Here is a 23,268-nt window from a genome sequence, read left to right as displayed (position 1 = left end):
GGTTTACATTTTTGAAAGCTTCGAGCTGCTCTTTTGATGTGAAAGTTTGAGTTTTGCAGTGGGAAGGTGTGGTTGTGTTTATGTAGCTTTAGAAAAGGGTGTTGTGTTTAGACATTGGGGAACATGGTGGGAACGTTTGTGAAATGTGTTTTTGCATTTGAGAAAAACTGTAAACTGTATTTGGTCACACACAAAAAAGGGTAAAGTTTAAGTATAGTTTGGGTCCACACATGTCCAAACCCTGGTGTTTAGGCCTACTTAGTATTGAGAAATTGTCATGGGACCGGGGTCTGGGTGACCCAGGGCCTGTAAGAAGTTATGGACATGTGTGTTGTTGGTGCTGCTGTCTCCTGTTTCCATGTTTGTGTATCTAGGTATGTGTGTGTGTGTGTGTGTGTGTCAGCCAGGAGCCTGGCCACACCTGCGGAGGAGAATTACTCACACCTGCAGCTGATCAAGCCTCGTCAGAGGAGCTACTTAGGAGTGTGGTGGAGCTCTCTCCGATGCTGGATCACTGCGTAACTTCACGTTAGTCTCTTGGCGAGTTAGTTAAGGTTAGTCTGCCGCATTGTGGTGTTGCTGATGGCTGCCTCTTTGTTATTCCCCAGGAGGAGTGTGGAGACGAGAGGGCAGCGAGCACGGGGTGCTCAGACACTGAGGAGCGGAGACAAAGAACACTAACACTGGCAAGAGGACATGTCAGAGTCGGGAACGCACTGGGGATTTATTGTTGTTTGGATTATTTTGCATCACTGTAAATAAACACACTGACCTCATCAAAGAGTCCAGCATTTGGGTCCTCCTTCCCCTCATCATAGTCTGCCACGCAGGCCGTGACAGAAAAGCCCACTAAAAGAACGCCCACCAGACCAAAGCAATGGTTTTGGGGAAGTTCATTACACATTAGGGAAGTTCATTACACATTACACGTTTCCTGTGGGAGGTAAGTGACGGACGTGACGGACAAGGTAAGCGACTCATGTTGTAACTGACGTCAGACGCCGGAGATTTTGGCGGAAAATTAAAGCGAATGGTAGTTTAGATTTGAACAAATTCCTTTAAGCTTCAGTATTACCAAATACACTTATCAATTGTCTTATAACTAACAACATTTGTCTAAATAATCTCCAACACCCTGGAGAACAACGGGGAGAGTTTAGAGGCTCTCCAAGATTACATTGATCAGTGCTTTCAGGATCTAGTGATGAAGAAATGCCCAGAGTGCAGCTTCCCCGGCCAAATCTGAGACGCCATCGTCGAAAAGACTTCGCCCGGCAGATTCCCCCGGCACAACATCGCCAGCCGGCAAAGATATTGCCGACATACTGGAGTCAATCGACAAGCGATTGTCCAGTTTCGACGCGAGGCTGTCCTTGGTGTAGATTCTTCACCGGGAATTTAAATCCTTGCGAGAATCCCTGGAGTTCAGCCAGCAGCAGGTGGAAACGCTCGCTGCTGAAAATGCCACGCTAAGGGAGTCGGTGAAATATCTCACAGACAATGTTACCCAGCTCAATAGAGAAAATAAAAAAATAAAAGAAACAGGTATTGATCTACAAGCTCGTGTCATGCGTGATAATCTGGTATTTTCTGGTATTCCAGAAGCCGCTGGAGAGGATGCGGAAACTACGGTAAAAAGCTTCATCAAAACCCACCTGAAGCTGCCAGAGGACACGGTGAAGAACATCGTCTTCGATAGGGTGCATAGCCTCGGCTTCATGCGGGCTGCGGGCTGGAGACCACGTCCTATTGTGGCCAAATTCGGCCACTTCAATCAAAAGGAACATGTGAAAAGCCGCGGCAGGGAATTAAAAGGAACAGACTTCAGCGTGAACGACCAGTTCCCCAAAGAGATCCTGGAACGATGCAGGGTCCTCTTCCCAATCCGACGCGGCTTCATCCAGAAGGGCTCCCGCGCTGTCATCGCTGTGGACCGGCTGTACGTGGACGGACAGCTCCACCGCGACCCCGACATCACTCCGTGGCTGTATTAACTTCACACCAGATAAGAATCTGCTACACCCTTTCCCCATCCACTCACACTAACTTGCATTAACATCTGTTTAACTTACTAGTATCAAATCGCATCTTAGGTGTGATATCATAGCAGAATTAACACCGTCAATCTCCGTCAATGGTTTGATTGGAATGTTTCCGGGGGGGTTTTTTCCCTTCTCGTTTTTTCTTCTCTCTTTTTCCCCCTCTTGTTTTTATGCTGCTCACCCTTGTCCTTGGTTTCTTTCTCTCTTTTTTTTCTTTCACTGCTTCGATCACCTGCTTCCAGACTCATCCACAAACAACATCCTTTATTTCGACACATACGCACAGCACGATCACGCACAGTCATGCGCGCAACGGCAGCACATTTACATCAGTCAGACAGCGCACACAGACCTACAGGATACACACACTTAAGCCAAGCGTACTCATATTAGTAAATATGCAAACACCAGTGATGGGAATAACGGCGTTACAAGTAACGGCGTTACTTTTTTCAGTAACGAGTAATCTAACTAATTACTATTCCTATCGTTACAACGGCGTTACAGTTACTAACAAGGAAACGCGGTCCGTTACTATTTTTCAACAAACAGACGGTTGACGCTGTGTTCAGCTTACCGCATTTTATATCAGCTGCAGGAAGTAGCTGTAAGTAATCTGGGTTCTACAGCTTTAAGCAGCTGCGCGCTCCCGCGGACGGTAATCACGATCACTGTCTAGCACAACACCTGGAGCTAAGGGGGCAAAACAATCGCATGAGTGCTGCTGTTTGACTGAGGAAGAATAAAGTAGTCGTGGTAAGTCAATCACATGACCACTTAAAGACAAAGCAACAAGGTGCCAGTTTTTAAATTGTGTCGATAGGCCACGTAAAACCAGAGTCCTGATAAACAATATATACGCGGCGTTTTTTCCTCAATAGTTTCGCCACGTTAGTGCTAGCAAGCACTCTCTGCCTATGAGCAAAAAAACAAAACAAAATAAAGTTTTAGGAGTGACGGCGAGAGAGAGAGAGAGAGAGAAAGAGAGAGGGAGAGAGAGAAAGAGAGAGAGCAGGAAAAGAGAGAGAGCGAGTTTTGAGATGTGAGATTTGTGACGTTTAGCGTGTTTGGAGTGTGTAGTTAATGTGTTGTCTTGTGTAGTTAGTGTGTAGTGTTGTGGATAGTTTTGTGTTGTGTGTCAGAACAATGAGGCGACTGCTGTCTCCAGGTAGAAACAGCAGTGATACACCTGCTGCTGTCAGACCTGCAGGTATCAGGCTGTGATGTTCTCCTTTATAGTGGACAGAAATGATTTTTTTGGAGTGGCACAAATAATTTGTGTGCCATCTTATTGAAGAACAGCTGATTGTTCTGTAAATAGTTTGAAATGGTTATTTTAAAAAGGGGTAAAAAGTAAATGGATGCAAATAACTTTGTTGTTTGCAAAACTTGTGCATAGGATTTTAAAATTGACAATTAATATTTGCATTTGAAGTTATGAAATATGATTCATTAAACATGTTTATGGTTGTTACAGTAAAAATATAACTTTTTCTACTGTGATTTTATGTTTTTTGTCTGATTTTAGATCAATTCTGGTTATACAGTATGACAAAATGAGAACATAACTGTAAATTCAGGCACGTGAGGTTGTGCTAAAAAGAATGATACCAAACAAGGCAAAGCAAATAGTTTTTAAAGGTAAAATGTGGAGAGAAAATCAAGAGTAGTAAAAAAATGGCCAATTATACCCTGGATCCCAGGGGGTTAAACGTTCTTTGTTTTTTTTTAAAGTAACGCAATAGTTACTCTTCCAAGTAATTAATTACTTTTTGAATATTGTAACTCAGTTACTAACTCAGTTACTTTTTTGAAGAAGTAACTAGTAACTATAATTGAATTACTATTTCAAAGTAACTTGCCCAACACTGGCAAACACATAGTCAGAGCATCTCGCCACATATTCCTTCTCTCTCTCCGTCTCTTTATTTATGAACAAGTGATGTATTCTCTCCACCTGTCTAAGAGACACACACAGCATACACCCCTAGTTATACACAGACATCTATGGGTGCACTGAGATTCGTCTCATGGAATGTAAATGGAGCTGGCTCCAGAGAAAAGAGGTTAAAAATATTTAACCAATTCAAAAAACTACAGGCAGATGTTGTCCTTTTACAAGAGACCCACAGACCTCTTAGAGGTTCGAATGAACTTAAAACACCTGAGTTTCCTAATGTGTTCTCAGCCTGTTATAATTCTAGACAAAGGGGAGTATCAATTTTAATCCATAAAAAAATTAATTTCACAGTACTCGATACAGTTATAGATCCAGAGGGCAGATTCTTAATCATTAAACTATCTATACTTGATAAAAAGCTATGTATTGTAAGTGTATATGGTCCAAATGTTGATGATCCCTCATTCTTTCACGTTTTTTTCAGTGCACTCTCTGAACACTTAGATGGCACACTTGTTCTTGGAGGCGACCTCAACCTTGGACTAAATGAAGAAATGGATAGGCTCAATACAGCAGGAACTCAGCGTAATTGGCGGTCCACTAATATAATCAAACAGTATATGAGCGACTTTGGTCTTTGCGATGCATGGCGCTCCCTTCACCCCACCAGTAAGGAATATTCTTTCTTCTCACATGTTCATCACTCCTACTCTCGTCTGGATTATTTTTTGGTCAGCAGCTCACTGCTGAGGGACATTTCAGACACTGAGATTGACCCTATAACTGTCAGCGATCATGCTCCTGTATCTTTAACACTAATGCACAAGAATAATACTACGCCAAGTAAAAACTGGAGATTTAATACATCACTGCTTAAAGATGAAGACTTTATTAAATATTTTAAAAAAGAGTGGACTTCATATTTAGACTTTAATGACACTCCCGGAACATCAGCTTCTGTTTTATGGGAAGCAGGGAAAGCTGTGATGAGAGGTAAAATAATTTCTTTCTCATCACATAAAAAGAAAAAAGAAAACAAAAATATTCAGGAATTAGAAAAAACCATCAAATCACTAGAAGAAGCCTACGCGTCCCACCAAGATCAGGAAACATTGAACAAAATATGCAAAACAAAACTAGAATTAAATGAGATAATTGATAAAAAAAACAAAATTCTTAGTACAAAGACTACGCTTACAAAATTATGAACATAGTAATAAATCCGGTCAGTTTCTAGCAAACCAGCTAAAAATAAATAAAGAAAAAACAACTATATGTGCTGTTCAAGATTCATCTGGGAACACAGTATATGACCCGAAACAAATAAACAACATTTTCAGGGATTTCTATAAATCGTTGTATTCACCACAAATAAACCCATCTAAAAAGGAAATTGATCAGTTTTTAGACAACATAACTCTCCCAAAATTATTAGACACTCAAGCAATGGCACTGGATTCACCACTGACATCAGGTGAACTCCAGGAAGCCCTGATAAGTATGCCCAATAATAAGGCTCCAGGTCCAGATGGCTTTCCTGCAGAATTCTACAAAGAATTCTGGACGATTCTAGCACCAGTTTTTTACAGAACGTTGTTGGAAATCAAAGAAAAGGGCAGACTTCCATCAAATATGAATTCTGCAAACATTAATTTCCTGCTAAAACCAGGCAAAGACCCTGTATATCCCTCAAGCTATCGTCCAATATCACTTATAAATGTAGACCTTAAAATTATCTGCAAAGCTCTCTCGAAGAGACTAGAGAAAATAACCCCCCTCTTAATTCATCCTGACCAAACTGGTTTCATAAAAGGTAGGCACTCATCAACAAATACACGTAGATTACTTAATTTGATAGACTACTCATACAGTAAAAACCTTGAAACTACAATATTTTCTTTAGATGCAGAAAAAGCGTTTGACAGAGTTAACTGGAAATTTCTATTTGCAACTTTACACAAATTTGGTTTTGGATCCTCTTTCATTAACTGGTTAAAAATATTATATAATTCCCCAACAGCTTGTGTCAGAACAAATGACCAGACATCCTCCAGCTTCTGTCTCCTGAGGGGCACCAGGCAGGGATGCCCACTCTCCCCTTCACTGTTAGCAATTTTTATTGAACCACTAGCAGCAGCAATTAGACAGAATTCAGTAATTAAGGGCATAAAATGCAAGAACTTGGAACATAAAATCAGCCTTTATGCGGATGATGTGTTACTTTTTCTCCAAAACTCACAAACCAATATCTCTGGGGTGATTGAATTGATAAATTCTTTTGCAAGAATATCAGATTACTCAATTAACTGGTCAAAATCTACAGTCCTTCCGATTAATTGCTCCTCCCATAATTCTTCTCCTACACCACTGCAATCTGGAAATATAAAATATTTAGGTATTAATGTTTCTCCCAAGCTTGCAGATCTAACTAAATTAAACCATATCCCACTTTTAAAGAAAGTAGAAGGTGATCTGGCTAGGTGGAAATGTCTACCCATATCACTCATGGGGAGGGTTGCCGCTATAAAAATGATGGTCTTACCAAAAATAAATTATTTATTCTCAATGATCCCAACTAAACCGCCACAGGATTGGTTCAGATCTCTAGATTCATATATGTCCAAATTCCTTTGGAAAAATAAACCCCCACGTATAAGCTTAAAAACACTACAAAAGACCAAGGATAAAGGAGGATTAGAACTACCTAACTTTCAGCACTACTTCTTAGCCAACAGGCTTCAGTTTATCTCAGGATGGCAAAAACATACCCTCTTAGATGAACCTTGGCTAGATGTAGAACAAGCACTTTGCAATAATCTAGAGATTTCAGATCTACCATTTATCAGCTCAAACATCCAACGACATGACTGCTTCAAAAGTGTCAACATCAGCTCTTCTCTGACAGCATGGTGGGAGTTTCTAAAATTGACAGAGTCTTCATTAATCCCATGCAAACGTACACCTATCTGGAACAACCCTGACATATTACAAAACAATAATATGATAAACTTTTCAGACTGGAGTGGTAAAGGAATCAAATATTTAGAACATATACTAGAAGGAACAGAATTTATTTCATTTGACAGACTAGTTACACAATATGGGATCAACAAGAAAAGATTTTTAGAATATCAACAAATTAAATCCATAGTAAAAAAGAAATTTAAACCGGGTCAAGTTGAACTACAAACACCACCAAGTGTGGTTCAATTTCTTACTCTTAAATCCCCCAAATTACTATCCAAAATATACAGAATGCTTTCTAAAATAGATGAGTCAATATCACTTCCTATTGCAAAATGGGAAGTGGATTTATCAGTTAACTTAGACCAAAACTTCTGGTCTCAGATCTGCTTAAAAACCTTTCATCTAATTAGAAATCCCAGTCTTCAATTAATTCAATACAAAATACTACATAGAGTGCACTATACAGGTCATCGGATGTTCAAGATGGGCTTTACGTCTACCAACAACTGCTCACACTGCCAAACCAATTCACCGGACAATTATATCCACGCTCTTTGGTTCTGTCCACCAGTTCAGAAGTTTTGGCGCGAGATATGTGAAGACTTATCAAAGTGTCTGAAATGTAACATTCCAACTTCCCCTTTAGTATGTCTGTTGGGCAGCATAGATAATGTCACTACAGAAAAGAATATAGCCCATATGGTTTTCACTGCCCTATGGATAGCCAAGAAAACAGTCCTCATGAACTGGAAAAATAAAAATAATATTAATTCTAACCAATATAGAAATCATCTATTAGATTACATTAGTCTTGATACAGCCTCTGCCACCACATCAGATCAATTGCTCTGGGCTCCTTTGATCAGCTCCATCACCTAGTGGGGGTGGGGGATCATAGTTTGGTCCCGCCTTCACTGTTGTGATTGGTGTGGGGGTAGGGACAGGCTTAGGGCATCGGGGGGTTCCCCAGGAGCATCTTCCTTGGAGGGCTCAACCCGGGGTAGTGGTCATGGCCTATTAAGGGCTCTGTTGGCTCTTAGGTGATGGTTTCCTCGTGGCTGCGTGCAGCAGGGCTAGGGGAGGGTCTGTGCTGACGGACGTGGGTTACTGACCTGGTAGCCTGACTGCCCCTGGGTGGGTCCGGGACGGGCGTGGGGTTCTGGGGGCGCTCCATCTCTGGGCTGGGGCCCTGGCTGGGCCTCGGGGGCTTGGGTCCTGGTTGGTGTGTTGCCGGGGTTGTGGGCGTATGGGGGCCCAGCCCTGCCGCCAGTGCATCGAGCCACCTGGGGGGCTCTTCAACTGGTGGGGGAGGTTGTTACATCTTGCAGGCGCTCTCCTCTCTTCAGGAACTCTCTCTGCAGGAGGGGGAGATACAGGAGAGGTGGTGGAAGATCTCAGCTTGGGCGTCTATTGTCTTGTGTAGTCTGGAAGATGAGTGGATGACGGGGTGGGTGCAGTTTTCTCTGCAGTGGGGCCGGGTGGGCTGTCCCAGGCTCTGTGGGGCCAGGCGGCGCTGCTGCACTGGGCCCCGGTCCGGATGGGCCTGGGCCCCCTTTCCCTGGCGGGTTGCAGAGTATGGGGGTGCCTACTGAGGTCAGCGGGGGAGGTGGCCCCAGGGAGGGGCCACTTGCCCCTCCCTTCCTTCCCTCCCCATCTCCAGCTGCCTCTCTCTTCCCGCTCCACCACAATCACCCACACATGCAGGGCCTTGGGGTAGGGGTGTGTCACCAGGATGCAGGGGAGGCATCCCCCCCTCTGTCCCCTTCTGGCTGCCTCTGCCTCAATTTTATCCCACAACTTAGACATTCACATTACTCACACTCTCATAACACATACATATAGGATCTTGGGGGTGGGCACGCTACACGGAATCCAAAAGACCATCAGGGTGTACACCTCACCCCTGGCGTCGTTGCCCACCTCTCAATTTTAAATACATGTAGACATTGAGGGCTAGCAGGAGGGGCTATGCGCTTACCTGCTGCTCTTTGGCAGGTAGCTCCATGCCCTCCTGGGTTTTAAATGCACCTTAGAACACACATGCATCAACACTACATATGAGCGGGTGGAGGGAGGTTTGGAGTCTTCCTACACCCCCGTTCTCTGCGGCCTGCTGGAGCGGGGGGGGCTAGGAGGAGGAGTTGGGCATCCGACTGGGGTCTGGAATGTGGGGCCTCCCTGCCGCTGCGGAGTTGGGGCGGTCTGCTTCTCCCCACCGCAGGGAAAAGGGTAACACCACCTGGGTCTGGGCGCAGTTTCCCCCTCCAGGGGCAAGGGTACCTAGACCCGGGGCTTAGAGTACGCTTGGGGAGAGTGATTGTGTGTACAGTGTCTCTCTATGTCTGTCTCCACGTTGGGTGAGTGTTGAGTAATTGCCTATGAGAGCATGAGGGTGGGAATGGATGTTTGTATCTGTGTGTGCCTGTATGTCTGTGTCTATATGTCAGGGGTATCAGACGCCACCTCTCTGGGGACATCTCAGGCCCTCCAAGGTATGGAGGCCTATCTCCCCCCACCACTTCCCCTGCCGGTGGCAGACGCCCTCAGACATCGGTGCGTTGGTGGTTCTCTGTGTCCGGGGATGGGTGTCCAGGTACACAGCAGCTCACTCCTTGGTGGCTGCTTGTCGGGGCCTGGAGCCTGGGGCTCGCTCGGGCCACTTCGGGGGTGGGGTGCCCTTGGCCTCACAGCTGGCTGCCGGCGGAGCTCACGGGCACGTCACTGCAACCCCCCCTGGCTTCTGCTCCGCGGCTGCTGAGTGACCCCTCATCTGGGACTCTCCTCAGCTCTTTCTGGGATAGTGGTGCAGCTGCCCCTCTATTGGTCTTCCTTGGTCACTTGTGTTCTGGGGGCCTCTGGATGTCTGAAGTCTTGATCTCCTCCATACCTGCTTCATGCCCTGGAGGACGGGGCAGTGGCCCCCCACACCCTCTAACAGATCATTACATGAAGGAACCTTTTAAATACAAGCGCGCTCATGCTCACAGGTGTACACACGGGTGCTCTCACACACAAACTACACCCTTTTTGGCTCCTACCTCAAAGCACACTGTGCGCTGTCGATCTTACGTGCTGCACAATAATGTTTAATATTAAGTATTTAGTCTTATATTCCCATATATCATCATGATGTTGTTTATTCTATTGCTCTCGTTTTCTTCTGCTTGTTTTCTTTTTTCTTTCTCAACAGGTGATCCAGGTGATTGATACATGCATTTTTTGTCTGCTTATTTTGTTGGTTTTGTTTTTTGCCCTGAGTTTTGGATCAGAGAGAGCGCTATGTCCAGTCTGAGCCTGGCACCCCCTCCTCGTCAACAGGGTAGAGTATATTGGTCCCCGAACGAATTTGTTCTGCAAGCTGAACCCGTTCATTCAGGTACAATACACCGTGAGCATTTTACTTAACTTGCATACAAAGACGCCACAGGATGTAAGGTCCTGCTGTTTTGGATGGGCAACAGTTGAGCATGTCCATTTGCCAATGGCTGGACATTTTCTCCCAACCAGAGCTCTGTAAAAAACAGGTACTGAATGTTACTCAGTGCAGCAGCCTTATGTAATTCACATGTACAAGTTAGAAAAATGACTACTGTGGTTAACATTAGCCTTTTTTGCTTACCTTGTTACATCCCTGCACTTATCCATTTGTGCTTGTGTTGCCCCAAATGGGTCAACAAAGACAACCCTCATCTCTTTTAGATACATTATCTTGCAAAACAAATAACAATCATGAAAAAGCTAGTAATTTCATTTTAAATTCTCATGGTTGTGTGATGTCTTACAATGAGTGTCCAGTGTCTGTTGTCACAGACTGCTCCAGCTGCTGTGTGATAGTCAGTAGATGGGTTCCAAATTGATGATCATATGCAAGTTTTGGAGACTGTTTATTACTAATCACTGTGTAACTGCTGTAAATTCACAGTAACTGCCATCTCCTTACAAATCTTTATTAGATTGACCACACTTATACAGACTGTATATAACAACCAACTCTAAAATGTTCGTTTGCAGAGAAAAGACACAGGCAGACTATGCTAACGACATGTGGTGTTACAACACTAGTGAAATATTAGTGTCATATATTTGTTCAAGACGTTTTTCTTATGGGCAAAAATATTAAAATCATGATGACCAATTGGAGTGGTGATTCCTATGACTTTGTGTATATAATTTGGAATTTTGTACAAATGTAGGCCAATAATAAATACATGATATCATTTCATTCATTTCAAAGGTTTATTTGCATGACGCACAAACAGACACAATTGAAAGGTACAAATGTATTGTGCATGAAACGAATTCAAACGTGGTGCAGATGTGTGTCACGAGTTGATCTGGCTGTAGGCTGTGGCACTTGGCCAGAGGTGGCGCTGGTTGACTCGAGTCCATGTTAGTGCACACAAAGTAAACTGCACGCTTTAGTTGTGAAGCAAAAACGCTGAAATCAGAGTAATAACACGTACGAGGGGAACGATAAGGACGACAAGAGTCTCCCGATCGTTTTACTCTTGCTGTCCTGTGAACAACATCGGCGTGGTGTTAATTGTTTGCTATTTTCGCAATCGCGTCGCGCATGAGAATATCACCAGGTAAACTCGCGACATTTTTAAACATTTTGTTGTTCAACAGCAACAAGACTGACGGAGTGTGTTTGAGATAACCTCACAAGTGTCACAGATGACACATCTGGCATTTTTTTGCTGGTTTGTCGGTAACAGCTCCTGAAACGCAAGACTGCCACACATCTGTTCAACCAAATCCAGTTAATCTAAGCGCCAGTTAATCTGGAACACCGCCTCGGATCTCTCCTCCTCCTGCCTCCCCTTTCCCTCATCCACCTGCTGCCTCTGTGGAAGCTCCGCCATAGCCACCACCAAACAACTGACTTATTTTTACACATCGACCAGCATCCGGCCAATCCACCACCTTCCATCGTTCATGCCGTTACAAAAAACATCATCGGCCAATAAAAACTAAAAATCACCATCGCTATGCCCGATGGCCAGTCCAGCTATGGTCGTGCCATCAGTTAACCCTTCACGTGGCAGCTGTGACACGCGTGCCCAGGGTTGCCGACCCCTGCTCTAAAGCATCTGATTTGGATTCCTGAGATCAAATATATTTTCCTTTGGCTTTGTTTTCTTCCCATTTGTGGCTTTAATGTAGCGTTACATCCTGTTTGTTTGCTTCCATCTGTACACATGTCCAGATTCACTGTTATGTTTCTATTCTTACATTGCTGTGTGATCACTGTTCCCTCTGCTGACTGATGTGACCTTTTGTATCTTACACTGATACTTGTCATATTTGTATCTGCGCCTAAAAGATAAAAAGTTTTCCATGCTAAAACACAGCTCCACCTCCTGCAGTTCTCCCTCTGAACCACTAGATGTCTCTGTTATCTAAATGAAGACGTGCAGCACAGCAACCACAGCAGCGCTCAGATCACACGTGTCCTGTTATTATGTATAAAAGCATGAAACAGGTGAGACAGGTGGGATCAATATTAATGTTGTGGAAATATATGAAAAAGCAACAGAAGAGTGAAAACATTTGGTGTTTCTAGAAAGATCTTTCAGCTCATAGCTGCTCACAGACTGTATTTACAAGTGACAAACTGCAACTCTACAGTACATCTACAGTATATATCAAATCTATTCTGTATTCAAATCTATTGAGTGATGTTTGAAAGTCTTTCCAGGTGAGTTTGATCCAGGAGGGTCTGAAGCCAGAGTCAGACAGAGACTGTGCAGAGACTGTAGAAGGACAGAGCAGCAGCAGAGCAGTCCAGATACACTGATGATCCTCTGTCAGATCCAGAGGGACACACAGGGATGATGCTGGACTCTACATTGTGTCTGACAGTGGAGCTGTTCTCAGAGCAGTTCACTCTGCAGCACTGACAGTCATCTGCACTTCATTCCTCTGTCAGTCACTGCTGGATGAAGCTCTCCTCTCCACCTCCCAGTAACATGGCCCAGTCAGAGCGTCTCTACACACAAGCTGCTGCTGCTTCAACCTCTCTGGATCATCAGGACACAGCTGCTCCTCTCTCAGCACACACACCGTCCTGTTTACCATCATCGCCTCCACCTGCAGAGAGAAGAAGGAAGAGCAGAGGAGATAAACGAGTGTTTCCAGAGACTCTTCATCAGCTGTCAGTCAGTGATGCAGCACATCCAGTATAAAGAGCAGCAGGGACTTCAGTGCTGGGACTGTACTAGGACTCATTGTTGCTTCACTTTTTCTAATCTTTGGATTTTTATTGAAGTTGATGAAGATGTTTTTCCCTCCTAGTTTGAGTTTGGACTTTCATTCATTAGAAGAACCTTGGTGTGTCCACTCTGAGCTCTGTAGGAACCCCAACAACAAGCCCAACAATCCAGATGGTTCCAGCTGTTAACTGGAGGAATTCCATCCAAACATCTGCTCTCACTAAATTCTTCCTCACCTACAGACTGTGTTCTTCACTGCTTTAAACTTGGAAATGAATGCAGTCATTGGTCTGCGTGCTGCTTTGTTCAGAGAGCTGATTGGCTGTTGACAGCGTTTGATCAGAGCGTGTCAGCCATTACTATGGTGACCATAAAGGTCAGAAACAGGAAGTGTTTGTGTCCAATCCTGAAGCCTGTCACCATTCTCCTCTCACAGCTTCACTGAGAAGCTGCAGCTTTACAGGAAACACTGGATCTTTGTTTCATACTGACTGTGTTTAGTACAATACTGCTGACAGCACCACCCACTCACTCCATCACTCTACTGACCCCAGAGTCTCCAGTCTGTAGTCTGGACTCTGCTGAAGATCAGACAGATGCTTCACTCCTGAATCCTTCAGGCTGTTTCCTCTCAGCTCCAGCTCTCTCAGATGGGAGGGGTTGGACTTCAGTGCTGCTGCCAGATAATCACAGCTGATCTCTGACAAACCACAGTACATCAATCTGTATAAAGAATGAAAGATGTAAGTTTATTAGACAAAGTGTGAGCTTGAAATCATTCAGTGTTTCATCATCTGTTCAGAGCTGAAGAAGGTTCAGAATGTAGAAGTTTAGAAAATGGAAACTCCAAACAGCTGAAGCCAACAGGAAGCAGCTTCAAACAGGAAACTGTGCAGAGTTTCAGACTATATGTCCTGATGCAGCCAGTTGGAGTTTGGAGATTTGAATCTCTGTTCTGTGACTAAGTCCTTGAATCATTTCTTCCAGTTGGTCCAACAAGACAGACTAAGTATTGGACATGTGTTGTGGCTCCATTAGGGGAGCTTCTACACGTGATGTGATGGCCCCTTTGGGTCTGTCAGGTCACAGGACTGAAGAGAGCTCAAACTGGGCACACAGTTGTTCCAGTCTGGACCAAAGACTCTATACTGGGACTGAGGGACTACTTTGACTGCACCCACTGGGACTTTTTAAAGGCTCATGTTCTCACTTAGATCATCGATTTCTACTTACATTTCTTTCTGGGAAAAATGGGGATTACTTTGAAAACAAGAAGTATTTTCCCCAATAAGCAGCCCTGGATTAGTAAATCACTCCAACATGTTCTCAGGCAGAAGAAGCTGTCTTGTTATGAGGGAGAGAAGAAAAAGATTGAGGCACAGAAACTTGTTGAAAGAGAGATAAAGCAGCTAAAATCAGGTGTAAAAGTAAAGCAGAGGATGAGCTGAATAAAGGACACTCAAGGCTGGCTTGGAAAGGAATGAAGTCCATGGTGGGGATGCAGAAGAAGGAGCAAAGATGAATGTGATGCTGAATCAGCAGAAGACTTGGACTCATTTGATTCCAGCTTTGATATCATTGATTTCAATGAAGAGCTTTGTGATTGTAGCAAAGGGCTGGTAGCTCTGAGAGTCCCACTGATGAGGTGTTTGTGTGGAAATCTCTTAGTGGGACCAAAGAGAGAAAAAGCCCTGGTCCTGATGCTGTGGGAGGGAAATGATTGAAGTGTGCTGTGAGGAACTGACTGGGAGGTTTTCACACATTTTCCAGTCTTCCTTGGAACAACAGGAAGTTCCCAGCATATGGAAACAAAGGTTAAGTGTCCTATGGCACTCAGTGATGATGGTGCTGTGGCCCCACCACCTCCACCTCTTTGTAAAGGAACTAACTGTAATCTGAAGCTTCAAATGGAACTAAGACTTCCTCCACTAGGTGGCAGTGTCTGATGAGAAAGTGTTAGTGGAGCTGGCCTGGAGTCAGAAACAGGAAGATGCAGGATTTGGGCTGAAATGGGGAAAAGTGGTTGGCACTAGTGCCTTAAAGCAAGAAGGTTGTAGGTTGAAGCTTGTTGGCCTTTCTGTGGAGGTTGGATGTTCTCCCACAGTCCAATGAAATGCTGCTTAGGTTCATTGGTGCTTCTAAATTGGCTGTAGGTGTGGATGTGAGAGAGTGCTTCTCTGTCTCTCTCTGTTGGCCCTGTGATGGACTGCTCACCTGTGCAGGTGGACCACGCCTCTTGCCCTATGACAGCTAGGGCACAGGCTGCAGCCCTGTGAGCCTAAGCTGAATAAACAGTTAGCAAAAATGATCCATAGATGGCCTGAAATCCCCCAGTTAGCAGTTTGGTAGATAGCTATGACATGCTAATCCCATCCAGCAGCTGTATTCTAACTGTAAGCTGATCCCTGCTGAGCCAAAGCACTTTTTCAGATACAAATTACAACCTTTAATAGAAACCTATTGGTCAGCATCTTATTAGCCTGCTGTTAGCTTCATTCCACAGAAAACTGAGAGAAACTAACAGAGTTGATAAAGAATAAAGAGAAATGTGCTGATTTAAAGCCTTTGAAGTGCTTCAGATGATCTGTGTCCACTTCTGTCCACTCATTCATTCATGTAAGCTTCTAATGCAGCTTTGATCTTCACAGTCTGCTTCATGAAACTCATTCTAACCCTGAATGTCAGAGTCTTCCTCCTTCTCTTTCCCATCATTCATGCTGGCAGTGGAGGAGATTTGGATGTTGGACTGTGTTTTGGATGATGTGTGTATGTTTGTGTTGGACTGCTGTCTGTAAAGCAAACGCACATTTTGCTTTGGATTTCAGTGTCAGACAGACTTTAAGGTGGAATGAAGAGTTGGAGAGTTTCACAGTGAATTATCCAGTGGAGGATTTTTCTTCTTCTTTGAAGGTTTGAAATGTGAACATTGTTCTGCTGCAGTCAATGGACTAAACCAGAGAAGAAGAAAACAGACTTTACCATGAAGATCCTCAGTGTGGATCAGTATAATATCAGCCTGATGTCTGCAGTTTAGTGTCAGCACAACTTTCACATCATATTCATCTCAGCACAACTAAAACATGCTGACTGACCTCAGAGTTTCAAGTCCACATCCTGGACTCTCCAGGAAACCACACAGATGCTTCACTCCTGAATCCTGCAGCTTGTTGTTGTTACTCAGGTCCAGCTGTCTCAGATGGGAGGGGTTGGACTTCAGTGCTGCTGCCAGATAATCACAGCTGATCTCTGACAAACCACAGAACTCCAATCTGTATAAAGAATGAAAGATGGAAGTTTATTAGACAAAGTGTGAGCTTGAAATCATTCAGTGTTTCATCATCTGTTCAGAGCTGAAGAAGGTTCAGAATGTAGAAGTTTAGAAAATGGAAACTCCAAACAGCTGAAGCCAACAGGAAGCAGCTTCAAACAAACACAACAAGAGAAAAAACTGAATGTTTCACATTAAAGTCGTACATTTCTCATAAAAACAGGACAAAGACTTGAAAAAGTCGTGTTTTTCCTTCCAGGAACCACAAGGCTTCACTTTTAAAGGTGAAGTGTGAAAGAAATGGACATATTTGAAGTCCAACACCTTTTTCCAGTCACATGATTAAAGCAGACAAACTACAAGCTCATTTTCATTCCAACAAGTCATCTTCTGACCTGGACTAACAACACTGGTCTCTATGTGCAGCTGGCTGTGAGACCAGTGCTCAGGGAGCGTCTACAAGTGCAACACTGAAAGAACATCACACACTCATTTGCTTCCAGCACTTTCACACAAACATCTACTGTCATTATTGTCACCAAACTCTGTGGATCCTTTATTGCAAATTCAAATGGGATCAAATGGTCAGACAAAAGAGGGTTATGAGGAAATATGATGAAATGTTGTGTATTAGCAGCAAGTTATTGAATCATTTTCCTCAGAAACCAAACAAAATGATTGACAAACATGTTTTTACAAACTCAGTGTTGGACTTGGATCAGCAGGATAAGCTGATGTTTAAAGGCATTTGAGTCTCGCTGTATGAGAGTCCAGTTATTCCTCAATATTTATGGATGATGTTCTTTCAGTGTTGCACTTTGTAGACGCTCCCTGAGCCTCACAGCCAGCTGCACATGGACCAGCTGACATTACCCAGCATTAGAGGCGGCTGTAAAAAAATGGATTTTCCTATTTAATGGTTTTAATTTGAATAAAGCGATGTTGATTCATTCAATCCTGAATGGATTTTTAATATAAATGTATTTTGCCAGAATCTCAGGTTAAAGCTCGCAAAAGTATTTCAACAACAAGCAAACAGATAAAACAGTAAATGAGAGCAGCTAAACACACAAAGATGGAAACACAGAGCGTGGATCGTTCACTCGACGGCACGTACACGGACACGCCGTCGGGGCTGAAAGTGGACAGCTCACAGATCCTGAAGCTGCAGGTTTCATCTGTCTCCAACCAAAACTGAGTGAACCAGCAGCAAAGAAGATCCAAACTACGCTTTACGTTTGATGAACATCCTCATGAATTCTCTCTGACTTTGACCTTTACTTCCTGCACAGCTCTCTCTCTCTCAGTGTACTTCAAGAACAGTTTACCTTCAAAATCTGTTTTCTGCATTATTCACTGCTTATTACGCACCAGTCTGCTGTTGTGTTCACTGCTGTCGGCCTCCGAAAACAAAGCCTCATTTCTGCTGTTCAATACTGAAGAAATTGAAAGCTTTTAAAATGATGACAGATTACAAACTCTCAGCTGTGTCTGTAATCAAACCTCTGTAACTTTGCTTCACTTCAGCAGCATCAGCTCATGTTCACATGTTGATTCATGGTTTGCTTCAGTTTTTGATCGACTGCAGAATATTTTGAAGGTTATCTGCTATAAAAAGCCAGAAGAGGAAAATCTGCTTCATGTGTTTCTGTTTGATCCTCAGTGACTTTGACACAAAGGCCTCTGCTGTGATGATCACACCTCTGATCAAGTCTCACAGTGTCAGCTTTGTTTTTATACATATGGATATGTGCTGATAAATGATCAGAATTAGAATATTTCCCACTGTCTGCTGTGTGCCGTGACCTTTGACCTGCTAAAGACAGTCAGCTGTGGATTATTCATTGTTGTGTCAGATACTTAGAACTGTGAGGAAGAACACTACACAGTTAATCAGGGTCCCCTCTCTCTGAATCAGGAAAGGTGGGCAGGCCGCGTGTGGGCCGCGGGCCATACGTTGAGTCTCACTGTTTGAAATGTGAACATTGTTCTGCTGCAGTCAATGGACTAAACCAGAGAAGAAGAAAACAGACTTTACCATGAAGATCCTCAGTGTGGATCAGTATAATATCAGCCTGATGTCTGCAGTTTAGTGTCAGCACAACTTTCACATCATATTCATCTCAGCACAACTAAAACATGCTGACTGACCTCAGAGTTTCAAGTCCACATCCTGGAACCTCCAGGATACCACACAGACACATCACTCCTGAATCCTGCAGCTTGTAGTTGTAGCTCAGGTCCAGCTCTCTCAGATGGGAGGGGATGGACCTCAGCATTGCTGCCAGATAATAACAGCTGATCTCTGACAAATCACACAACCTCAATCTGTATAAAGAATGAAAGATGTAAGTTTATTAGACAAAGTGCTTGAAATCATTCAGTGTTTCATCATCTGTTCAGAGCTGAAGAAGGTTCAGAATGTAGAAGTTTAGAAAATGGAAACTCCAAACAGCTGAAGCCAACAGGAAGCAGCTTCAAACAGGAAACTGTGCAGAGTTTCAGACTATATGTCCTGATGCAGCCAGTTGGATTTTGGAGATTTGAATCTCTGTTCTGTGACTAAGTCCTTGAATCATTTCTTCCAGTTGGTCCAACAAGACAGACTAAGTATTGGACATGTGTTGTGGCTCCATTAGGGGAGCTTCTAAATGTGATGTGATGGCCCCTCTGGGTCTGTCAGGTCACAGGACTGAAGAGAGCTCAAACTGGGCACACAGTTGTTCCAGTCTGGACCAAAGACTCTATACTGGGACTGAGGGACTGCTTTGACTGAACCCACTGGGACTTTTTAAAGGCTCATGTTCTCACTTAGATCATCGATTTCTACTTACATTTCTTTCTGGGAAAAATGGGGATTACTTTGGAAACAGGAAGTATTTTCCCCAATAAGCAGCCCTGGATTAGTAAATCACTCCAACATGTTCTCAGGCAGAAGAAGCTGTCTTGTTATGAGGGAGAGAAGAAAAAGATTGAGGCACAGAAACTTGTTGAAAGAGAGATAAAGCAGCTAAAATCAGGTGTAAAAGTAAAGCAGAGGATGAGCTGAATAAAGGACACTCAAGGCTGGCTTGGAAAGGAATGAAGTCCATGGTGGGGATGCAGAACAAGGAGCAAAGATGGATGTGATGCTGAATCAGCAGAAGACTTGGACTCATTTGATTCCAGCTTTGATATCATTGATTTCAATGAAGAGCTTTGTGATTGTAGCAAAGGGCTGGTAGCTCTGAGAGTCCCACTGATGAGGTGTTTGTGTGGAAATCTCTTAGTGGGACCAAAGAGAGAAAAAGCCCTGGTCCTGATGCTGTGGGAGGGAAATGATTGAAGTGTGCTGTGAGGAACTGACTGGGAGATTTTCACACATTTTCCAGTCTTCCTTGGAACAACAGGAAGTTCCCAGCATATGGAAACAAAGGTTAAGTGTCCTATGGCACTCAGTGATGATGGTGCTGTGGCCCCACCACCTCCACCTCTTTGTAAAGGAACTAACTGTAATCTGAAGCTTCAAATGGAACTAAGACTTCCTCCACTAGGTGGCAGTGTCTGATGAGAAAGTGTTAGTGGAGCTGGCCTGGAGTCAGAAACAGGAAGATGCAGGATTTGGGCTGAAATGGGGAAAAGTGGTTGGCACTAGTGCCTTAAAGCAAGAAGGTTGTAGGTTGAAGCTTGTTGGCCTTTCTGTGGAGGTTGGATGTTCTCCCACAGTCCAATGAAATGCTGCTTAGCTTCATTGGTGCTTCTAAATCGGCTGTAGGTGTGGATGTGAGAGAGTGCTTCTCTGTCTCTCTCTGTTGGCCCTGTGATGGACTGCTCACCTGTGCAGGTGGACCACGCCTCTTGCCCTATGACAGCTAGGGCACAGGCTGCAGCCCTGTGAGCGTAAGCTGAATAAACAGTTAGCAAAAATGATCCATAGATGGCCTGAAATCCCCCAGTTAGCAGTTTGGTAGATAGCTATGACATGCTAATCCCATCCAGCAGCTGTATTCTACCTGTAAGCTGATCCCTGCTGAGCCAAAGCACTTTTTCAGATACAAATTACAACCTTTAATAGAAACCTATTGGTCAGCATCTTATTAGCCTGCTGTTAGCTTCATTCCACAGAAAACTGAGAGAAACTAACAGAGTTGATAAAGAATAAAGAGAAATGTGCTGATTTAAAGCCTTTGAAGTGCTTCAGATGATCTGTGTCCACTTCTGTCCACTCATTCATTCATGTAAGCTTCTAATGCAGCTTTGATCTTCACAGTCTGCTTCATGAAACTCATTCTAACCCTGAATGTCAGAGTCTTCCTCCTTCTCTTTCCCATCATTCATGCTGGCAGTGGAGGAGATTTGGATGTTGGACTGTGTTTTGGATGATGTGTGTATGTTTGTGTTGGACTGCTGTCTGTAAAGCAAACGCACATTTTGCTTTGGATTTCAGTGTCACACAGACTTTAAGGTGGAATGAAGAGTTGGAGAGTTTCACAGTGAATTATCCAGTGGAGGATTTTTCTTCTTCTTTGAAGGTTTGAAATGTGAACATTGTTCTGCTGCAGTCAATGGACTAAACCAGAGAAGAAGAAAACAGACTTTACCATGAAGATCCTCAGTGTGGATCAGTATAATATCAGCCTGATGTCTGCAGTTTAGTGTCAGCACAACTTTCACATCATATTCATCTCAGCACAACTAAAACATGCTGACTGACCCCAGAGTTTCAAGTCCACATCCTGGATTCCCCAGGAAACCACACAGATGCTTCACTCCTGAATCCTGCAGGTTGTTGTTGTACAGGTCCAGCTGTCTCAGATGGGAGGGGTTGGAGTTCAGTGCTGCTGCCAGATAATCACAGCTGATCTCTGACAAACCACAGTCCCACAATCTGTATAAAGAATGAAAGATGTAAGTTTATTAGACAAAGTGTGAGCTTGAAATCATTCAGTGTTTCATCATCTGTTCAGAGCTGAAGAAGGTTCAGAATGTAGAAGTTTAGAAAATGGAAACTCCAAACAGCTGAAGCCAACAGGAAGCAGCTTCAAACAGGAAACTGTGCAGAGTTTCAGACTATATGTCCTGATGCAGCCAGTTGGATTTTGGAGATTTGAATCTCTGTTCTGTGACTAAGTCCTTGAATCATTTCTTCCAGTTGGTCCAACAAGACAGACTAAGTATTGGACATGTGTTGTGGCTCCATTAGGGGAGCTTCTACATGTGATGTGATGGCCCCTCTGGGTCTGTCAGGTCACAGCACTGAAGAGAGCTCAAACTGGGCACACAGTTGTTCCAGTCTGGACCAAAGACTCTATACTGGGACAGAGGGACTGCTTTGACTGCACCCACTGGGACTTTTTAAAGGCTCATGTTCTCACTTAGATCATCGATTTCGACTTACATTTCTTTCAGGGAAAAATGGGGATTACTTTGAAAACAGGAAGTATTTTCCCCAATAAGCAGCCCTGGATAGACCCTGTGCACGAGAAAATGCTAACTTCCTGGTTTGAGACCGGATGTGGGGTTGTACATTTCCGGTAGCTTTACTTTGCGGTCAATCGGTACTGCGAAGATATTCTCCAAAATCATGTCCAAAACTCGAAAACTGAAAGATGGCGTTAAGTTACAAAGAGCAGAAGGTGGGAACACTCACCACTGTTGTGTCATAAAAAAATCTAATGATCAATTTTGACGTTTAAAGATCGATCAGTTGTTTACATCACTCAACACAAGCAGAACTGCATCACTGCAGCAGAAGACACATCGTCCACATTCAGAAGCACATCTCTGTATAGTGACTGGTCTTATGATTTAAACAGGCACATGTTCAGCATTCAAACTACAGGTGAACAACAGTCACAGATGTTTCCCGTTATGTCCACACCTACACAGCATGTTAACAAACCGTGAAAAAAAGCCACACAAAAATGAACGATTGCTGGTGAGGGTTTCTATACATTAGTATTTACGAAGGGTATGTTGTGACTTACCTTCAAAATTACAGAGGTCCCTCGCTATAACGCGGTTCACCTTTCACCTCGCTGTTTGACAGATTTTTTAGTACAAGTTTGCATGCTTTTTTTACGTCACATTGTGTCCTGCGTCCTGATCGCTGCAGACGATCTCCTCCGTGCCGTCTCTCCTGTACAGTACAGAATCGCTGCATCGATGCTAGCAGTGTGACTCTGAAGTGCAGTACTGGATGTCCACGATGTCCACGAAACGTTTTACACCGTCAAAAATAAAATTGGCTACTTGATTTCACCTATCGCTGGTTATTTTTAGAACATAACACCCGCGATAAACGAGGGACAGCTGAGAAATGTAACATTTGAATCCCTTTTCTCTTTTGCTCTGAGGCGCGGAGGAAAAATATCGACAAGTCAATGAACATCATTTACAGATATATTAGGTAAATGCCCAAGACATCTATAGAAATGTAAATCGCCGCTTGATTCATTCATTTGCTTAACTTGCTTTGGACCGTAAACAAGGCGCGAATAGGACACCGGAAACAAAGCTTCACACAGGAGTTTCCGCACCGGAAGTAGCATATGCTAACGTGCACATAGTCTATTTGTAAATCACTCCAACATGTTCTCAGGCAGAAGAAGCTGTCTTGTTATGAGGGAGAGAAGAAAAAGACTGAGGCACAGAAACTTGTTGAAAGAGAGATAAAGCAGCTAAAATCAGGTGTAAAAGTAAAGCAGAGGATGAGCTGAATAAAGGACACTCAAGGCTGGCTTGGAAAGGAATGAAGTCCATGGTGGGGATGCAGACGAAGGAGCAAAGATGAATGTGATGCTGAATCAGCAGAAGACTTGGACTCATTGGATTCCAGCTTTGATATCATTGATTTCAATGAAGAGCTTTGTGATTGTAGCAAAGGGCTGGTAGCTC

At 43.6% G+C, this 23,268-nt stretch overlaps 3 long non-coding RNA genes across 3 annotated transcripts; all 3 read right to left on the bottom strand.

Moving 5' to 3' along the window:
- Positions 1–382: 382 nt before the first annotated feature.
- On the bottom strand, positions 383–887 carry LOC112845442 (uncharacterized). Its single transcript, XR_003218260.1, has 2 exons — positions 773–887; positions 383–654 (listed from the first exon to the last, which is right to left on the bottom strand). It is a non-coding gene; the product is annotated as an uncharacterized LOC112845442 (long non-coding RNA).
- Positions 888–12,191: 11,304 nt separating this feature from the next.
- Positions 12,192–13,839, bottom strand: LOC112845435 (uncharacterized). The gene is made up of 2 exons (XR_003218252.1): positions 13,674–13,839; positions 12,192–13,002 (listed from the first exon to the last, which is right to left on the bottom strand). It is a non-coding gene; the product is annotated as an uncharacterized LOC112845435 (long non-coding RNA).
- A 2,536-nt stretch (positions 13,840–16,375) lies between these two features.
- LOC112845440 (uncharacterized) lies at positions 16,376–21,139 on the bottom strand. The gene is made up of 3 exons (XR_003218258.1): positions 21,086–21,139; positions 18,544–18,720; positions 16,376–16,393 (listed from the first exon to the last, which is right to left on the bottom strand). It is a non-coding gene; the product is annotated as an uncharacterized LOC112845440 (long non-coding RNA).
- Positions 21,140–23,268: the final 2,129 nt, after the last annotated feature.

This window comes from Oreochromis niloticus, unplaced genomic scaffold (assembly GCF_001858045.2).
Source record: "Oreochromis niloticus isolate F11D_XX unplaced genomic scaffold, O_niloticus_UMD_NMBU tig00007365_pilon, whole genome shotgun sequence".
NCBI classification, from domain to species: domain Eukaryota; kingdom Metazoa; phylum Chordata; class Actinopteri; order Cichliformes; family Cichlidae; genus Oreochromis; species Oreochromis niloticus.
The sequence above is the reverse complement of the archived record's forward strand: the minus strand, read 5'-3'. Positions and strand labels throughout refer to the sequence as shown.